The sequence below is a fragment of the Dendrobates tinctorius genome, unplaced genomic scaffold (assembly GCF_039654945.1).
Source record: "Dendrobates tinctorius isolate UK_male_01 unplaced genomic scaffold, ASM3965494v1 ptg000086l, whole genome shotgun sequence".
Taxonomy (NCBI): Eukaryota; Metazoa; Chordata; class Amphibia; order Anura; family Dendrobatidae; genus Dendrobates; species Dendrobates tinctorius.
This window is the reverse complement of record NW_027361754.1, coordinates 38,370,135-38,390,404: the sequence shown is the minus strand read 5'-3', so window position 1 is coordinate 38,390,404 and position 20,270 is coordinate 38,370,135.

The following is a 20,270-nucleotide window of genomic DNA, read 5'->3' as shown; positions in this document are numbered from 1 at the left end:
TGACTGATAACATTTCCAAAAATGTTGTGTTAACATCAGCAACAGCAGCCACAGCATGCACAGAAGCCACACTAAAGATATCACAGAGTGCAGTTACGTAATATTAATGCATCACTCTAAACATTAAAAAATGCAATATCACCTAGTCTGTTCAGTCTGTGATTGGGGTGCTAAAGTCCTTGGAGATCCATGACTTGTTCATTTTAATAAAAGTTAGGCATTCTACACTTTCAGGGGACAGCCGGCTGCGTTTATCTGTCAGGACACCACCACCAGCAGCGCTGAAGACACATTCTGAAAGAACACTGGCTGCTGGGCACAATAAAACCTCCAAGGTGTGTGAGGTGAGCTCAGGCCACTCATCAATTGTGGAAGACCAAAATATGAAAGGGTTCAAACCTTCCTTGAGGGTATTGATATTTAGCTCTAGATACTCCTGCACCATCCTCTCCATTCGTTCACTACATGTAAGAGTTGGACTAAAAAAAGTGTCAAAGGACTCACAGAAATTGCTTCTTCCACTTCCACCACTGCTGGTGCTAATGTTTTGGCCTTGACGAATTGATGTGCGGGAGGTTGGAAGTCTACAGTTGCGATGCAAACTTTGTGCTTCACTGCTGTCTTGGGGAAAAGCCCTCTTAAGGTTGTGTAAAAGCGTGTTTCCATACTCCAGCATTCGTGAGTCCCTTTCTAGGGCGGGAATCATCTGGCAAAATTTGGTTTTATAACGTTGAACTAACAAAGCGGCAACCCAGTAGTTAACATTATTCCTAATCAAACTATACAGGGATCATGTTGCAGATAGTGCAGCAAGAAGGCACTCATATGTCGGGCTCTACCATGAGGTCAAAGCCCATGCTGTGTTGGTGGCTTTGTAACAATGAGGCTAGTTTCCTCCCTCCCCTCCCGCCAACCACAAACAAGAGAGAGGGGAGTATTGTCCTCTTCATTTGACAGTTGCTCTCCCATCACCTCTTCCTACTCCATTTGTTCCTTGGATCTTCCTCCTTTGATAAGTTTGTCTGTAATCACTAGCCCCCTTGATCACAGTAATCCATCCTCCCTTGGCACCCACCTAGAGACAATGTTATCCCTTCCGCAGCCTGCTCTGCTTCCTCCTCTTCTTCTGGGACCACCATCTCCTCCCGCAGGCTATTCAAAGTCTGCTCCAGCATATAGATGACCAAAATAGTGATGCTGATGACAGCATCGTCAGTGCTAACCATCTTAGCAGACATTTTGAAACTGGCAGAAGGGTGCAGAGGTCCTTAATCTGTGCCCACTCTGTAAATGTGATATGCACCACGTCCGTACTGGGTTGGCCCAGGCTACACAACGTGACATACTGCATCAGGGCTCGTTGATGCTGCCACAGTCGCTGCAACATGTGCAGAGTGGAATTCCAACATGTTAGCACATTGCATATCAACCTGTTAACTGACATGGACAAAGATCTTTGTATCGATGCAAGTCAATGACCAGAGGGGTGAAATGAGCACACAGCTTATGTGCTTTCTAGGGCAGCTCACCCAGGCCAGGATAGTGGCTGAGAAAATGCTGTACCACCAGGTTGAGGACATGAGCCATGCAAGGCATGTGTGAGCTTCCTCGCCTTAGAGCCACCTCCAGGTTTGTACCGTTATTGGACATGGGCTTCCCTGGATGCAGGTTCAGCGGAGACAGCCATTGTTCAAACTTAGCCTGGAAAGCTACAACTCTTCAGCTGTATGACTTCGATCTGCAAGGCATATCAATTTTAAGACTGACTGATTGTGGTGAGCCCTGGCTGCACAGTACGGAAGTGGTGGGGGTTTGCTCTGCACTGTTGGGGATTCCAAGACTTGTGGAGCAGCGCCTGTCTCCACACCCACCAGAGCACAGTATTAGCAGGCAAAATTAGATTTTAAACTCTGCACCACCTATGCAAACAGCTGTATTTCAGCGACAGAAAATTCAAAGTTGAAATATGGCATACTGTATCGTGCTAGTCACAGAAAAAAGAATTGTTTGAGTGTGGATGAGGCCTGCATGACAAAGAAGTTATGCTACAAACAATTTTAAAATCAGGTCCCCTACTGTATGACATTAATAACAGAAGTCTTTTTTATGGCCTATGGATCAGACCTCTACAGCTTAGTTTCATCCCAACCAAATGACAAAGTGTGATACAGCGGGTTGTCTAACTTTTTGCAACTGAAAAATTATAATTTTTTTTAATGTGCATTAGGTCTTCAGACAGGTTCATATCACCACCACAAAATGACAATTTTTTGACAAAATGTTAACAGTGCCAGCATTAGGAGCAGCCTCTCTGCGCTGTTAGAGTGTCAAAATAGTGCTAAAACTAGATGTCCAACATTTATATGGAGAGGGACATGTGATTTCAGCAGCCAATGACAAAAGCTGTTGTGTCAGGACTTTGTGGGTGTTTCCTGCGTCCTGACTGACTAGCCGCAATATGCACACATAAAGTTATGGAAAAAAATGACTGCTTACAAGAATGCCGCACCTCTGAGCTCTGAAAACCCCCTCCCCTCATTAAACACATGCCAAACACTCATTATACACCACCATTATCGTTGCTAAAGTGCTGAAAATATTTTCCCACATTTTACCAAATGTTACCGATTTTTACTGATTTTACCAAATTTGGCTCGGGTTCCCGATCACGAATCCAAATGTGCCATATTCGTGCCAAATTTATGTTTGGCGATCGTTTTCTGAACAAATTTGTTCATCACTACTCTTGAGTACACTGTTACCCCATATGTGGTGGAAAACTACTGTTTGGGCACACGGCAGGGTTCAGAAGGGAACAACACTTTTTGCTGGAATAGATTGCTGATGACATGTGACTTTTGAAGAGCCCCTGACATCCCAAAACATCAGAAACCCCCACAAGTGACCCCATTTTGGGAACAACACCTCATGAGGAATTTATCGAAGGGTGTTGTGAGGAGCATTTTTAATCCTCAGGCGATTCACTGAAATGTACAACACTGGCCTGAGTCAATTCAAAACTGATGTTTTTTCTACTAAAATGTTGCTTCGGCCCCAAAATTTCAATTTTCAAAAGAGATAATAGGAGAAAATGAATGTACAACATGTTACTCATTTTCTCTTGAGTGTGACAATACTCCATATGTGGTGGGAAACTACTTTTGAGGCACAGTGCAAAGCTCCGAAGGGAAAGAGCACCATATTATAGTGCAGATTTTGTTGGAATGGTTTGAGGGTGTCATGTCATGTTGGCAGAGCCTGTGAGGAGCCATAACAGCAGAACAGCCCCATACGTGACCTCATTTTACAAAATCCACCTCTTAATGAATTCATATAGGGGTGCAATGATCTTATTGACATCACAGGTGGGTCACAGAATTTTATACCATTGGACAGTGAAGAAAAAATAACTACATTTCTACCACCAAAATTTAATTTTTACATTTTCACATTACAAAATGGGTAAATGGGTCACACAATGCTGAAATCAAAGTCAGCCCGCACGATCATCACGCCATATACCATATATACTCGAGTATAAGCCGACCCGAGTGTAAGCTGAGACACCTAATTTTGCCATGAAAAACTGGGTAAAATTATTGACTCGAGTATAACTCGGGTATGCATTGTCCCCCTCATCCCTATTCTTGTATGCATAGCTCCCACATCGCTGTCCTGGTATGCATGGCTCCCACGTCGCTGTCCTGGTATGCATGCTCATTATCCCCTATACTTGAATGTATGTTGCTTTAGCCCCTTTCCTTGTATGCATGATTCCTGTTAAAAAAAAATATATATATCCTATTTACCTGCCTCCCTCGCTGGCAGTGCACCTTGTTCCAGCGCCAGCAGCTCTTCCGGACGAGCGATCACTTGGCCCCGCTCATTATGGTAATGAATATGCACTCCATGCCTATGGGAGTGGAGAGGTGTGCATATTCATTACCATAATGAGCGGGGCCACGTGATCGCTCAGCCGGAAGAGCTGCTGGTGCCAGAACGAACGGGATACAGTGCCAGTGAGGGCACGCAGGAAGGTGAGTAGGATGTATGATTGAAGCTGGCGGCTGCAGCTGGCACTGTGCACTATTACAGCAGCGGCAAAGGCTTTAGTCACAGCCGCCGGCTCCTGTCTCTGTGACCCGCTTCTCCGCCGCTCCACCTCACCCGCCGGCCCTTACCCGCCGACCCTCTGGGACAATTGACTTGTGTATAAGCTGAGGAGGGGGGTGTTTTTTTGTGCTGAAAAACACGGCTTATACAAGAGTATACATGGTATGTACGGAGGTTTGTGGGAACACATCTCCCACAGTGTCGTACATGTACAGTGGATGTCGTGAAGGTGTTAAAGTGAGTTTTAGCAGGATTTATAATTAAAGTTTAGAAATAATAGAGAATTAACTCTGTTCCACTCACAAAGTGGCATAATAAGAAGACCGGAAACATCACGCAACATTAGATTTCATTTATCAAAACTTATTTTAGTACTCTATGACAATGTTCAAAAATGTCATCAGATAAGTGTTTAACCACTTCCCAAAGTAGGACGTAATAGTGCATTATACATAGGGTCTCCACGTATCCAGCAGGCTCAGCAGCTGAGTGTGCACCATATCCAGAGAATATTATTTTTTCTGCAGTTGTACTATATTGCAGTCTACAGAACAAGTGATGAAGCGATTCTAAATTGACTGAATAGAGTAAAAAATGAAAAAGCCTTTATAAATATTTATAATAATAATACAATTTACAAATAATGATGTTTGGTATCGCCATGTCTGTAAAAGTCCAATCTAAAAAAAAAATCTATAAAAACCTAGAAATAATTACCCCTATGATAAATCCGCAAAGACAAAAAAAATGAAATGACTAAATTGCATTATTTTATTCACTAACCCTCCCTAAAAATTGCAAAAAAAGCAATCGTTTAAACCATCGTATGCCCTGCAAAATGGTACCAATAAAAATGACAGTTCACCACTCAGAAAACAAACCTTCATGCATCTGCATCAATGGAAAAGTGATAAAAGTTATGGGTCTTAGAAAATGACAAATTAAACATGTTAAAATTTAAGGTGTCATCATTGAGTGCAGTTGGTATAAAAAGATCACCGTGCTGTGCTCATCTTCCTGGCGTCCATAGTCAATTCTCCACCGCTGCTACCAATGTCTGGCATTGTCTGTAGCGCTGATGTCACGTCTAATCAATGACCTCATCAGCTCTGCCCACATTGATGGAACGCTTCATTCAGAGCCGGGGCTCTGATCTCGCTGATTGGCTGTCGCGCTTTTGATGTGGCATCTGTGCCGCAGTTCATAACTATAGACCTGATGACTTTGCAATGCAATTGGAGTGAAATTTGTATGATTATAACTAAGTTTTGTGTTTTAAGGATAAAAAAGAATAAATTAATCTACCACTTTCTCCCAACTATTATAAATAATTCCCTTTTACTAATCTTTTCACAAACTATCCTTTCCCTTCAATGTCTTCAAAATGTTTTTTTGCACATATAATAGTAAATATATTTTGCATTTTGTCATTTGTTTATTCTCAGAACTCTTTGATCTTCTTGAACTTCAGCCGTCTTTAAAATGTCTAATTATGAATATATGTTGAACACTCTCAAGCCCTCTTACTTAATTACCGGTTTCTTAATGCTGACAGTTGCCACCATATACTGTATATTGTTGATTAGTACTAAACATCAGTGGCAGAAGTGGAGTCTGGCAGTGAAGGGCACTCCCTCAATTATACCCCACCCTAGTGAAAAGTCAGACACCTCTCACCCAGTCAAACCCATTCTCCTGTTTTGCACTCATGAGGGGCATAACCCCTGAAATAAGTGTCTACAAATTACAGTAAGTGTCTGGTTTATCTTCCTATCATAATCCATGTGGCAAGGTTCATTAAAGGGTAGGCATACTGTACACTTTTAAGATTGCTGCTTCCAGTAGGTGATGCTAGAGTCTCACATACACTTCCTTTCTCTGAATATTTACATATTTAAATTTCCATGGGTGCATTGCATGGCTTATAAGTCTCCCTAAGCCATCTTGATCCTCACAACATGGAGAAACTTAGACACACAATTATACATGCAAGTAAAATACCCATATGCGTATATATTATGCAAACATTTACACATTACAGGTATATACATAGTGTATGTGTATATATACAGTGGAGCAAAAAAGTATTTAGTCAGTCAGCAATAGTGCAAGTTCCACCACTTAAAAAGATGAGAGGCGTCTGTAATTTACATCATAGGTAGACCTCAACTATGGGAGACAAACTGAGAAAAAAAAATCCAAAAAATCACATTGTCTGTTTTTTTTTCATTTTATTTGCATATTATGGTGGAAAATAAGTATTTGGTCAGAAACAAGCAATCAAGATTTCTGGCTCTCACAGACCTGTAACTTCTTCTTTAAGAGTCTCCTCTTTCCTCCACTCATTACCTGTAGTAATGGCACCTGTTTAAACTTGTTATCAGTATAAAAAGACACCTGTGCACACCCTCAAACAGTCTGACTCCAAACTCCACTATGGTGAAGACCAAAGAGCTGTCAAAGGACACCAGAAACAAAATTGTAGCCCTGCACCAGGCTGGGAAGACTGAATCTGCAATAGCCAACCAGCTTGGAGTGAAGAAATCAACTGTGGGAGCAATAATTAGAAAATGGAAGACATACAAGACCACTGATAATCTCCCTCGATCTGGTGCTCCACGCAAAATCCCACCCCGTGGGGTCAGAATGATCACAAGAACGGTGAGCAAAAATCCCAGAACCACGCGGGGGGACCTAGTGAATGAACTGCAGAGAGCTGGGACCAATGTAACAAGGCCTACCATAAGTAACACACTACGCCACCATGGACTCAGATCCTGCAGTGCCAGACGTGTCCCACTGCTTAAGCCTGTACATGTCCGGGCCCGTCTGAAGTTTGCTAGAGAGCATTTGGATGATCCAGAGGAGTTTTGGGAGAATGTCCTATGGTCTTATGAAACCAAACTGGAACTGTTTGGTAGAAACACAACTTGTCGTGTTTGGAGGAAAAAGAATACTGAGTTGCATCCATCAAACACCATACCTACTGTAAAGCATGGTGGTGGAAACATCATGCTTTGGGGCTGTTTCTCTGCAAAGGGGCCAGGACGACTGATCCGGGTACATGAAAGAATGAATGGGGCCATGTATCGTGAGATTTTGAGTACAAACCTCCTTCCATCAGCAAGGGCATTGAAGATGAAACGTGGCTGGGTCTTTCAACATGACAATGATCCAAAGCACACCGCCAGGGCAACGAAGGAGTGGCTTCGTAAGAAGCATTTCAAGGTCCTGGAGTGGCCTAGCCAGTCTCCAGATCTCAACCCTATAGAAAACCTTTGGAGGGAGTTGAAAGTCCGTGTTGCCAAGCGAAAAGCCAAAAACATCACTGCTCTAGAGGAGATCTGCATGGAGGAATGGGCCAACATACCAACAACAGTGTGTGGCAACCTTGTGAAGACTTACAGAAAACGTTTGACCTCTGTCATTGCCAACAAAGGATATATCACAAAGTATTGAGATGAAATTTTGTTTCTGACCAAATACCACCATAATATGCAAATAAAATTAAAAAAAAACAGACAATGTGATTTTCTGGATTTTTTTTTTCTCAGTTTGTCTCCCATAGTTGAGGTCTACCTATGATGTAAATTACAGACGCCTCTCATCTTTTTAAGTGGTGGAACTTGCACTATTGCTGACTGACTAAAAACTTTTTTGCCCCACTGTATATATATATATATATATATATATATATATATATATATATACATACATACATACATACATACATACAGGTGCATCTCACTAAATTAGAATATAATCAAAAAGTTAATTTATTTCAGTTCTTCAATACAAAAGTGAAACTCATATATTATATAGAGTCATTACAAACAGAGTGATGTATTTTATGTGTTTATTTCTGTTAATTTTGATAATTATGGTTTTCAGCCAATGAAACCCAAAAGTCATTATCTCAGTAAATTAGAATAATTAACAAAAACACCTGCAAAGGCTTCCTAAGCATTCAAAAATGGTCCTTAGTCTGTTTCAGTAGGCTCCACAATCAAGGGGAGGACTGCTGACTTGACAGATGTTCAGAAGGTAGTCATTGACACAATCCACAAGGAGGGCAAGTCATAAAAGGTCATTGAAAAGAAGCACATTAATGGAAAGTTGAGTGAAAGGAAAAGTGTGGTAGAAAAAGGTGCATAAGCAACAGCAACAGGGATAACCACAGCCTTGAAAGGATTGTTAAGAAAAGGCCATTCAAAAATCTGGGGGAGATTGACAAGGAGTGGACTGCTGCTGGAGTCATTGCTTCAAGAGCAACCACACATAGACATATCCAGGACATGGGCTACAAGTGTCGCATTCCTTGTGTCAAGCCACTCATAACCAATAGACAATGTCAGAAGCGTCTTACCTGGGCCAAGGAGAAAAAGAACTGGACTGTTGCTCAGTGGTCCAAGGTGTTGATTTCAGATGGAAGTAAATTTTGCCTTTCATTTGGAAATCAAGGTCCCAGAGTCTGGAGGAAGAGTGGAGAATCAGACAATCCAAGCTGCTTGAGGTCTAGTGTGAAGTTCCACATTCGATGGTGGTTTGGGGAGCCATGTCATCTGCTGGTGTAAGTCCACTGTGTTTTATCAATACCAAAGTGAGTGCAGTCGTCTACCAGGAAATTTTAGAGCACTTCATGCTCTCCTCTGCCGACAAGCTTTTTGTAGATGGAAATTTCATTCTTCAGCAGGACTTGGCACCTGTCCACACTGCCAAAAGTACCAATACCTGGTTTAAAAACAACAGTATCATTGTGCTTGATTGGTCAGCAAACTCGCCTGACCTTAAGTAAATGTAAAATAAAAAAGAATAAAGAAATAAATTAACATTTTGATGATATTCTAATTTAGTGAGAAGCACTTGTGTATGTATATACGTGTACATGCAGATATTACAATGTGAGCTGTGTTTTTTTAGGTGCTACTTCCATTTACACATATTGCGTTTCACATATAAATTTGTTATTATGGGTGAAAGGAATCTTTCAGTAGGATCACCTCTCCTTAGCTGTCTACATGAACATGCAGATCATAGGAAGCTGAATAAAGTGACACCTTTTATATCTGCAATCTGTTGTCTTATTCACGAGAAATCCATGTTTTCTTAATATGTAAATGAACTGCTAAGATTTATGAGCTGGACAAGAATCATCTTGAGAATCTGCCTCCAGATCTTATTTGTAATGAAATACTGTAGGGAGTTACCAGTGCGAGACATGTAGATCCAGAGAGCAAACTGTCGGTCATTATACGTCTCACACTGATAATGATCCCTTTCATTTGTAGTAAGTTCTGGATCTCAGGGAGATCAGTGTCCGGCCCATAGATCTTAACAGCTCATTAACATATTTTTAAAAAAATCTATTTCTCAAGAATAAAACTTCAGATCACAGATATCAAGGTATCATTTTATTCAACTTTCTATGACCCGCATGCCCATTTCAACGGCTCAGGAGAAGTGATCCTACTGACAGATTCCCTTTAAATTCAGGAAAATAAACAAGTTCTATAATGTTTCTTTATTTTTTGCTTGCTTTTATCTATAATGTACTGGTATATAAAGATGTTTCTGTACTGTATATGTCACTACATTATGCCTGTAGAGACAAAATAATACTATTTAGGTTTTTAGGCAGAATAAATCCTCTCATACACAGCAGTGAAGCCTGGGACCTACTGTTAAAGTTCCTGCCTACCAAATGGTTACATAGTACAGTGGAAAAAAGTCATGTCCATCAAGTTCAACCAAGAGATGGGAAATGATATAGATAATGTGGTATAGTTACAACTATAATTCTGACCTGAAAGAGCAGATTTTTCCCTTGTGATCTCGGTCTTGGTCGACTGGATCAACATTGAGAACAAGAAGTTTCTACAATTAAATAGTTTCTTCTAAAAATGTAACTAAACCTTCTCTGAAAACATCGATGGTGCCCGCTATGATCGGCTCTAGAGGTCAGCTGTAGTCTACTCTGAAGATTGACCCAGTGTTTCTTCAGATGGAAGAAATGTTCCCTTGTATTTTGAGAGGGTTTAACATAAAATAAAATTTGACCATATTTTTCTATATTTACTATTTACTTTCTTGAATCTCACCAAAGAGCACCTATAAGAAAAAAAATTAAATTATATTAATATCACCTCTTCCCCTACCGGTAATTTGAGTTGCATCAAATAAATTTGAGCCAAATTTGTGCAAATCTGGTAAATTCAAATTTCAGCAGATTGTCTTATTCTTGCTTGCATTACTGGTAAATCTGATTTTTTTGTGTGTGTGTGAAATTGATGAATTTTTTCATTTTTACCGACCACCAGCATGTTACACTTTCCTCCCTGTTAAGTCCGAGCAATACGAAATACTCATGTCAATAATCCATGTATGCAGTTCCCACTGTGTAATTCTCAGCTTCTCTTTCTTATTTTCTTCAAGTTTCCTTAATTCAGATGAAAACCACTCAACGCACCAGCACCAAATCAACTGTAACATTTTGGATCTGATTAATCCTACTTTAGCGGAATAACACTGGCCAATTAAAACCCTCCACACAGCAGCAGTCCGGCTTACCAATCAGAATGAATGTACATTGGCCCGTTCACATCGGGGACATAGCAAAAGAAGCAAAAAAAGCTAATCAGCAAAGCTAGAAGTCAATCATTGTTCTTCCTGCACTTGCGACCATTTCACAGATTCCCCAAGGCGGCTTACACAAGAATTAATACATTCAGAGAAACACTGTAGAGAATTCTCATCAGAAAAGTGTCGATGGAAATAAAATGCAGAACCGTTTAAGAACATCAACTCTTGGGTGGGTGGAAGGGTGGAAGAGTTTATCTCGGAGCTATTTCTTTCGAGAAGGTTGTGCATGTTACATTACGTAGCTGTGACCAGCCATGGTCAAAATGGCAGATTGTTGGTTAGGTTTCTGCTCTTGGGAATTCACACGACCTTGAAGCCGCTCTCCGCGCGACCTTGAGCAAGAATTCAAAAAACCTTAAATTACGCAAACACTTTCACCATGGTTTCTCATTTTACATCGTCTGCGTATGTATTCTGCAGTTATGCTATTACTTTAGTGATGAAATGTCTCGATGTATGGAGATAACCAAGGTAATAAAAAATTAAAGCAATTTTTCTCTTATGACTAGTCAAAAATCATCAAAAGTCTACATTTCACCCCAGTAACCTACTCCCCCACCCCTTACTATTTATCCACGGGCTAAGATATAGGGATTGGCTTGGGTTTATTCCACAGATCAGCCGCCGGTGCCTGTTTGTGACATGGAGAAAATTGTAGTCAACAGCAATTTTCCTTCTCTGAGTAAGAAAAATGTGGCTCTTCAAAATAGATGAGTCAAATTGATTTTTTTTCTTACCCTGCAGTGCTGCTACTTTGATAGTCTGGAAAGAAAAATCCCAGGTTACAACCATTTGTCTTCCATGTAACATAAATGCTTAAAATGAATCCCCATTACTTTACAGCACATTGTTTCCAGGTCTAATATGCTAATATTTGGTGCTGATTAATGCCTTGATTTGTCTTTTCATCTGTTAGTGCTCTGATTTTTACTTATAAATCTCCAAGTAGTTCTTATGGATATAGAGTTAATGGGGGTATCCAGCTACTACACACCTCTGCAAACAATCACAGACCCACACAGACCCAGAGCAGATGCTCCACCGATCCAGCTGGTCTTTCCTTAGGCCTGTTTCACACATCAGTTTTTTTGTGTCAGTTAAAATCCGCTAAAATGGCGGAAAGCGGATCCGTTCCAGTACTGACCTCAACGTTTGCCACCGGACCGTTGTTTTAACGGATCCGGCGAAGGAAGAATCTTAAAGAATCCGCAGCCCGGGGAGGAAGGAGAGAGAGAGAGAGAATTTTCAGCCGCCAGAACAGAGTTTATGGTTAAATTTGCAGCCGAGGCAAGTCCTCGCAATGTAAAATGCGGATCCGGCCGCCCGAAAAAAAGTTGCATTGTCCATCCAGGCATGTTGGCGGATGCCAAAATTTTGGCGGATCCGCAAAAAAATGGATCCAACGGATGGCCATCCGTCAAGATCCGCCGGTAATGCAACTCAATGGGGAAAAAAACGGATCCGCCAAGCAAAATGGCGGATCCGTTTTTTTTTACAAATCGGCGGATCTTGACTGATGGTGACAAACGGATGTGTGAAACAGGCCTTATAAGGAGCCAGTTTATGATCACTGCAGCCAATCAGTGACCTCAGCAGGTAAAAGCTGTACAAATAGCATCATGGTGATGTGCTAAAGAGATCACATATCTCTGGTAATCTCATTATCACCACAAACAGGATAGTAACAGAAAACATTTCTATAGATAGTAGATTGTCCTAACACTGAATAAGGGTACCGTTACACTTAGCGATGCACCAGCGATCCCGACAACAATATGGATCGCTGGTGCATCGCTAAGTGGTCGCTAGTGAGCTGCCAAACAGGCAGATCTCACCAGCGACATAGCAGCGGTCGGGGGTCACTACTTACCTGTCAGATGAGGCGATGAAGACGTCCTCCTGCCCGCGTCCATGCGTCGCTCGTCGGCGCCACAGGAAGCCCAGCTGGAAGCGCCCGACGAGAAATGGTCCAGGACGTTCTTGCATGATCAGCGATAACCAGCGGGGGAGCCGGTCGGAGGTAAGAATCACACATAGCGATATCGCTAGCAATATCGCTGCTGCGTCACAAAACCAGTGACGTTACAGCAATATTGCTAGCGATATCGCTATGTGTAACGGGCCCTTAACACCTCTAACAGGTGATGTCACAGCTCACTTCCCCTCCTGTACAATGACTGATAGCACCTCTATATACAGTATGCACAGGATCTACCATTCACAATAGGTGATGTCACAGTTCACCTCCTCCTCCTGTACAATGATTGATAACACTTCTATATACAGGAGATAACACAGGATCCATCATTCACAATAGATGTCACAGCTCACCTACTCCTCCTCTACAATGGCTGATAACACTTTTATATACAGTAGATAACACATGATCCATGATTCACAAAAGGTGATGTCACAGCTCCCCTCCTCCTCCTCCGCCTGTACAATGACTGATAACTAGAGTAGAGAAAATATCTGCGGTTTCCCGCTTATTCCGCAAGCTATAGCGCTTGCAGAATAAGCTACAATGGGAACCAGGTTTCCTGGATTGCGCTGGCTGATCAGCTAATCACCGCCGCTGCTACATATGTCTCGGCCAAATTTCCCTTACACTGAAGCTTTTCACCAGAGTTCGTATCATTTCCTATTTATTTCCACTGTGTCCCTTATGTTGCTGTTTTGTTAAAGCCTTCAATATTTTTGGAAAATAAAAAAATAAATGTATTGTTTTGATTTTTGGGGATTAATGATACATACCGAGTACATACTGCAAATCATGCATTTTTTTCCTTCCATTCTCGAGTATTTTTCCTCTGTTTAACCACGCACCATTGGAGCAACTATAACTTGTCATCCTGTGAGATATCGGATGCAGAAATTACAAATTGCCGGACATGAAAACATAGACGGGTTTGTTAATAGTTTACAGTAAACCTGGAGCATTCAATCAATCTTATTCAAAGAGATATTTTAAAAAATATCAGCCGCCTCTGGAACATGGCAGCGATTTATCTTTTGTTTATAGTTACTGCGAAAAAGAAAGAGGAATGGTTGGACAGCAATGGCTGGCACTATAGATAAGAGCAGTCATGATTGCCAATTTTTATGAATTTCGCAATTACTTGTTTACAATGGAATTAACATTTCTCATCCTATGATAACAAATACCGTAATTTTTGTTTTTTCATAGCATCTAAGGTTCCATCACCACATGGTACCAATAAGGAGATGACGCCTTGCAATAAAAACAAAAAATAAAAATAACAAAAATTGTGATTTGGTGTACTGGAGAAAAAAGCAAGGTTTGTTCCAGCTCCTTATATTAAAATCCAAAATGTATTCAGTCCATATTAAAATACTGAAATAACTCCTGTAAAAGACACTCATTTAAGGGGGAAAAGGTGACGTATTTCGATCGCAATCCCGAGATCTTAGTCTAAGCATCAATATATAACCATCAATTGAGCAGCATATAACTATGTTTTCTAAGGCTTAGACTAAGATTGCAGATTTTGCATTTTATTATAAGGAACTGGAACAAACCTCACTTTTTTTGCCTAAAATTGCTGCCACCATTAAACAAATTGCAAAAAAATTGCATCAGTCACAAAAGTATCACAAAACCTCAAGTTCAGCTGGTAAGGCGTTTTCATAATGCCATGCCAAACGACATCACATGACATGGTAGAATACTTTATATCACCAGCTTGAAAAAATGATTTTAAAATATGAAATGTTGGCCTACTGAAATGTATGTTCAGTAAATGCACTCAATACTTGGTCGGGGCTCCGTTTGCAGCAATTACTGCATCAATGCGGCGTGGCATGGAGGCGATCAGCTTGTGGCACTGCTGAGGTGTTATGTAAGCCCAGGTTGCTTTAATTGCAGCCTTCAGGTCATCTGCATTGTTGGGTTTGGTGACTTTCAGCTTCCTCTTGACAATATACCTGTCACGGTATTGTCACGGTATGTCTGGCTCTGCGTGACACAACCTAATGATCGGTCGGAAACAATTATATCGGTGGGCACTATAATAGGGAACAGGGAAGTGGACACCTCCTGCACTCCCTAAGGAAGAAAGGAAGAACCCTGAACTCTCCTCATGTTCCCTACACAGGTTCTTTCAACCTGTCGCCGACCAGGATACCTCAGTCCCTCACTTGCCTTGCACCTATCCCTTACTAGGGAACTGGCAAATGCGGACTGTTGTGAATTCCTTTTCTGGCCTACCTCTAGTTACTGCTGAAGGTGGTGGAGCTGGTCAGGTTGACGGAGGGGTTGCGAGTTCTCTTTCTGGGCTCCCTCTGGTGGTTACTGGAGGTAATGGAGCTGATCTGATTAACAGAGACTTGCCACCTGATTATGATGATGACGATTGGAGATCTGGGGTTTCAGACTGGATTTAAGACAGCCGACTCCCTCTATCCCTGCTGCTGATTTTTTCCTGCCTCCTGAGGTCTTAGTTTCCAGCTCAGTCCCTGCATGCTCAGCTAAGTGTTCTTTTGCTATTCTGTTCACATTTGATCAGGTTTTGTCTATTTCAGTTTTGTGTGGGTCAGCCAGCTCCGGCTGGGGCTGTGCTGAATCACCATCCATATGTTACTGCTTTTGCCAGTTTGTCTTTGTCCCTTATTAGATTGGCCTCTTTTTGCTCTGCTTTCAGAATATACCAGAGTGCTGATATAGTGGGCGAAGTCGTGCGACTTCAGTATTTTTGCAAGAGACGTGTTGGACCTTTTTGCAGACAGTGTCTTTCCTTTCCTGTTCTGTCTAGTCAGTGTGGGCCCTATCGTGTGCTCAGTGTATTTTCCTACCTGCGTTTGTGTTTTCATCTTGTCTCACCAACAATATATGTTTGGGGGCTATCTATTCCTTTGGGGTCTGCTCTGGGGCAGTTTAGATTTCCCCTTTCTTGCTTTAGGCTTAATTAGCTCTCCGGCTGTGCCAAGGCATGGCATCTAGGATCATCGTAGGCACGCTCAACAGCTACTGCTAGTTGTCTGGATAGGATCAGGGGTCTGCAATCTGCTTAGTTACCAACCTCTCTGGTTTTCTGTGGCTTAGCTTGGGTTTGCTCTCCTCCTCGGTGACCCAATCATAACAGCGGACACTGGTCCTCACTGCTGTACTAGTAAAACACCAGGGAAAGCCCCAGACAGGGAAAAACAAATAACTTACCTTTCTCTGCTGCCAATGCTCCTGAGGCAGCAGAGTACGGCACCCGAACACAACTTCCAGCAGAAACACCAAGGTTCCAGATAAGCTGCAACAGCACTGCTCCAAATAGCTCCTCTCTTCTCAAAGGTTGGTTAGTGAATGACCAGTATTACCAACAGGGAGCAGCAGCAGCTGACGACCTTTTATAGGAAGGAGGGTGGAGGTCACCACCTGCTGACTAATTAAACATGTAGTAACACCAGCGGCCACCGGGGGCAAAAACCCAGCAGCCGACCAACTACAGTTGTAGTAACACCAGCGGCCACCAGGGGCAAAACTCCATATTATCCCCCAAGGCCAGAAGGAAAATGGTTCATATAAGAGAGTCCAGACTCTGCCACAGATCCGAAAATGGATCATGACAGTACCCCTCCTTCAATGAGGGGCCTCTGGACCCTCAACACGGCACCTCACTGGAAAACCACCTACAGTGAGGACGCCTAGATCCACCAGAGTTAACTTCAGCAACTACCTGACTCTCAGGTTTATGGCAAACGTGGGCAGATGGAAGTGGCAATGTATGCTTCGGAGGCACCACAAATCTCCAGAGCGTCAACCTATGGGCATTATTGGGGGTAGCTCCAACTGGTAAGTCCCCGGTATATATCCAAAATATTGGGCCTAAATAAATGGCATTTCCAATCAACTATGACATCAAACAAGACTCAGGAAGTACATAGCCATAAAATAAATAGCCTTTATTAAAGTATAATGACAAAACATTTAAAATACATAAAAGGAGATATATGTCAAATATAATTACACAAGGTACGTATGCAAATATAAGTATACATATGTACATAAAGTGCCTAAACATTTATCAAAAAAGCATAAGAAATTGTTAGGCGTCAGGTTTCTGTGTCTGCTCTGCAGGAATCCAGAGCCTCACATTCCACGGTCTCCTGCTGTCTATCTACTGCAGAGAAGATTACTTTGCAGCAAACCACTCCAGAGACTAAGTTCCTCTGTGCTCCTACTGGGCATGCTCATGAGACGATCTCCCATTGGAGATCGGGAGTCATGTGCCCAGGTCCTGCTCCAGATCTCATTGGTCCATCTTGGAGAGCTGGACGGTACCGCACGGCTATAAAAAGCGCGCATGACCATTTGGCCATGTGCTAGTATAGACTATACTTGCTATGTGTGAATGGTGACGGATGTATGTTTCTGGTGACTGACTCATTATAAAACCCCTTCCCTCTGATATTACGCATGTGGATAGGGAATTAGTTTAGCAGTCAGCGCCAGTCAGTGGCAAGCCTTAAGCCACTGTGCACACCGCACCGCTATGCTAGCGTCTGACATTGCGCTTGCTTTCTGGCTTTGTCGTCGAGCGGCAATGTCCTACGCCGGCCGCAGTTGCAGCCCTTCTTGGCGCTTGCAGAAGCGACGCCGCACACACGGTAGGTCTAGAGGGACGCAGCTCCTCTGTCTTTGGTCCTGCTCCTGTGACCAGATACCGTGTGTGCATTTACCTGAGGCCTGTGTCACTAACAGGTTCAGCATTTTGTATGCTTTTGTTGCGGCACCTCTGTGTGTTTACAGAGCCCGCTCTGCGCACTCCGGGTGAAGTTGAACCCATGCGCATTATACCGCCATATCGGCACCTCTGTGTATGAACAGAGCCCGCTCTACGCACTCCGGGTGAAGTTGAACCCATGCGCATCATACCGCCATATTGATCCTCTGTCATTACCTAGCAGCGGTGTAACACCTACTGCATGGTGGACCCCGAGCGGCGAAAGCACTTTATTATTTATTTTTATTTAGCGTGTTCCGCCGTTCCTAACAGAAATGCCCATATACTAAGGAGGCATATAAGCACAGTATCCAGACAAGTGTCTATTATGAAAAAAACACATATATGCCTAATGTGTACTCTGCAAGATCAGCCCTAAATGTAAAGATTAAAGTGCAAGTAGTGAATAATGATAAAAAGGTCTCAGAATAACCTGAGAGGAGGAGTTTGCAAAATAATGTGCGTGACCTCAGCAATTATAAAATGAGCCAGTGCCCATTATAGATAAATATGGCATATGGTAACCACCAAAAATACATGCAAATTGGTACATACATAGAGCTATTACATGATACAAGGGTCAAAAAATTACCAATGGAGATATGACCAAAGGGCAATCCCTGTATGGCTATGTAGCTATCATGTCAAGCGCCGCAGTGCAATCACAAAAGGACCCATGCCGGTCAAGTCACCACTGCTACCATAGAAATTGCAGAGTAAAACAGAAGGAAAGCATACAACATTGTGAAGTCAGGCTCCCCGACGCGCGTTTCGCGTTAGCTTCGTCTTGGGGGGTTTAATGATTGTGGCTCGATAAAAAACGTGCCCTTATATAGCCGTATATACCAGATAATTAACTAACAGGTGATGTAAAGCTCCAGGCGTGTGACGCCACAGAAGAGCGCGTCCGCCCAGCGCTGTACCACTCCCACATTTGACACGTCAGATCGGGGGAGGAAGCAGATACATTCATTTAGAAGCATGCCAACTGCTTGCATCCAGGAATGAATGAGGGACACAAGTACTCCTTTCTGGAAATTGGAGGACGTTTCCAAGGTCTGATCCGATCAGTCTAAAATCAAACCAGAATACCCCCTTAAATACTCCAGATGAGCCAGCAAAATTCTTGATGGGATGCAATTCTCATCAACACCACTAGGTCGCCACAGAAAGACACAGATAGATAAACATCTCCTGGCAGAGTAGTACAGAACCATGTTTTTTTTCTTATTTAGAAAGATATTTTGTGCCACTCATTTTGGAATATGTTCAGCCAAAAAGAAAAGTAAGCAATGACACATATGTATAAGACATTCATAAATCACAATGTAGACACCAACTTTCCTCAAGGCTACAGCTAGCCAGGGGCCTACATTGAAGGTGGAGAGAATGATGAGAACTCATTTCTTTGGTTTGTTCTCATAGGCGATATATAATTTGTTGGCTCTAGGCTGTAGAAGATCTCAGTATTGTTCTAGAACTCTATGTACTGCTGAGCTACTGAAGTCTCCGCGTAGGTTTACGATTCTAAAGATCTGCAAAATAAGAATTGAGATAGAAAAGTAACAGCAATAGGTCCAAACAAGTATAGTACAGATGCCTTTTGAAACCCCTGTGTGCAATTGTATAGATACACAACTGTGTTCTTCTAGGGCCTATGTTAGCAATAAGTTGTGTATGCAACCTGAGGAACATGCCAAGTCTATGGATATGGAGCGCCCAGGTGCGCGCGAGCGCGGCGCAGGCAGGGCCGTGGGGTACTCGGTACCGGGCCCGTCGACTTCAATGGGGGACAGTGTCACGGTGGTGGCGACCCGGTCCGTGGCCCTGGGGCGTCCATTAAATAATAAAGAGAATAGGGGGAAAAGTTGTTAGTGATGTTGTTAGATGTGGTAAAAATGAAGATAAAGTTTGTAGATGATTAAATACGTGACGCCACCTGTGGTATTCTGGTCAGAGGTGACCAGCGCTGCGGTGTTGTTCCCCTGAGACTGTTAGTGTGTCGCAGCTGAGGTGAAAATAGCTCTCCACAGGTAGAGCAATAGTCCCAGGGCAAAGATGTTTGATTAATAGTTAAGATGGCTGTGAACGTTGGGGTGCAGAGAAATGAGAGAAGGACACAGAGAGGTGCAGTTTCTTTACGTTTTACTGGCAATTTGTTGCAATCCAGAGTACCACATACAGGTGATGGCTTGAGTCTGGCTCACCTGGAGGCATTCAGGGGATCCACCTTTCCAGGTGGGGGTTTAGGACCTTCCTTCTGCGCTTTGTGTGCGGGTCTCTGCTGTTTATAACTATGCTGCGATCCTCTATTCGTGATGATTTCACTAACCTGTACGGCTGTCAGTATGAGCCTATTCCACGGGTACCGTCCTTTTCACCGTCAGCCCCGGGCTCCTTATCTGCTACCATGCCCTCAGGTGTTCAATGTCGCACAGGAATTTACAATCCCCTGTACTTTCAGATTTTGCTATCAGGGCGTACAGCTCCTGTCAGTCTAGGACTCTGGTGTCCTCTTTCTCTCTATTAGCGCTTCGCTCTGGGGTCTGCTATACGCAGTTTTTAGCTTCTCCAGTGCCTCTCTGTCCCTGCTCTTGTCCTTTCCCTCTTCACAGATCAGCCTCCCCTCACCAGCTCCTCACAGATCAGTTTCCTGTCTTGAACTGACTGGATCTCCCAGAAAGATCTCTTTACCTCACGTTTAACTGTCTTGTCATTTGCTCACAGCTGCTCTCGTTTCCATGACAACTCCCTCAGCTCACTTCTAGCTGACTCATCAACCCC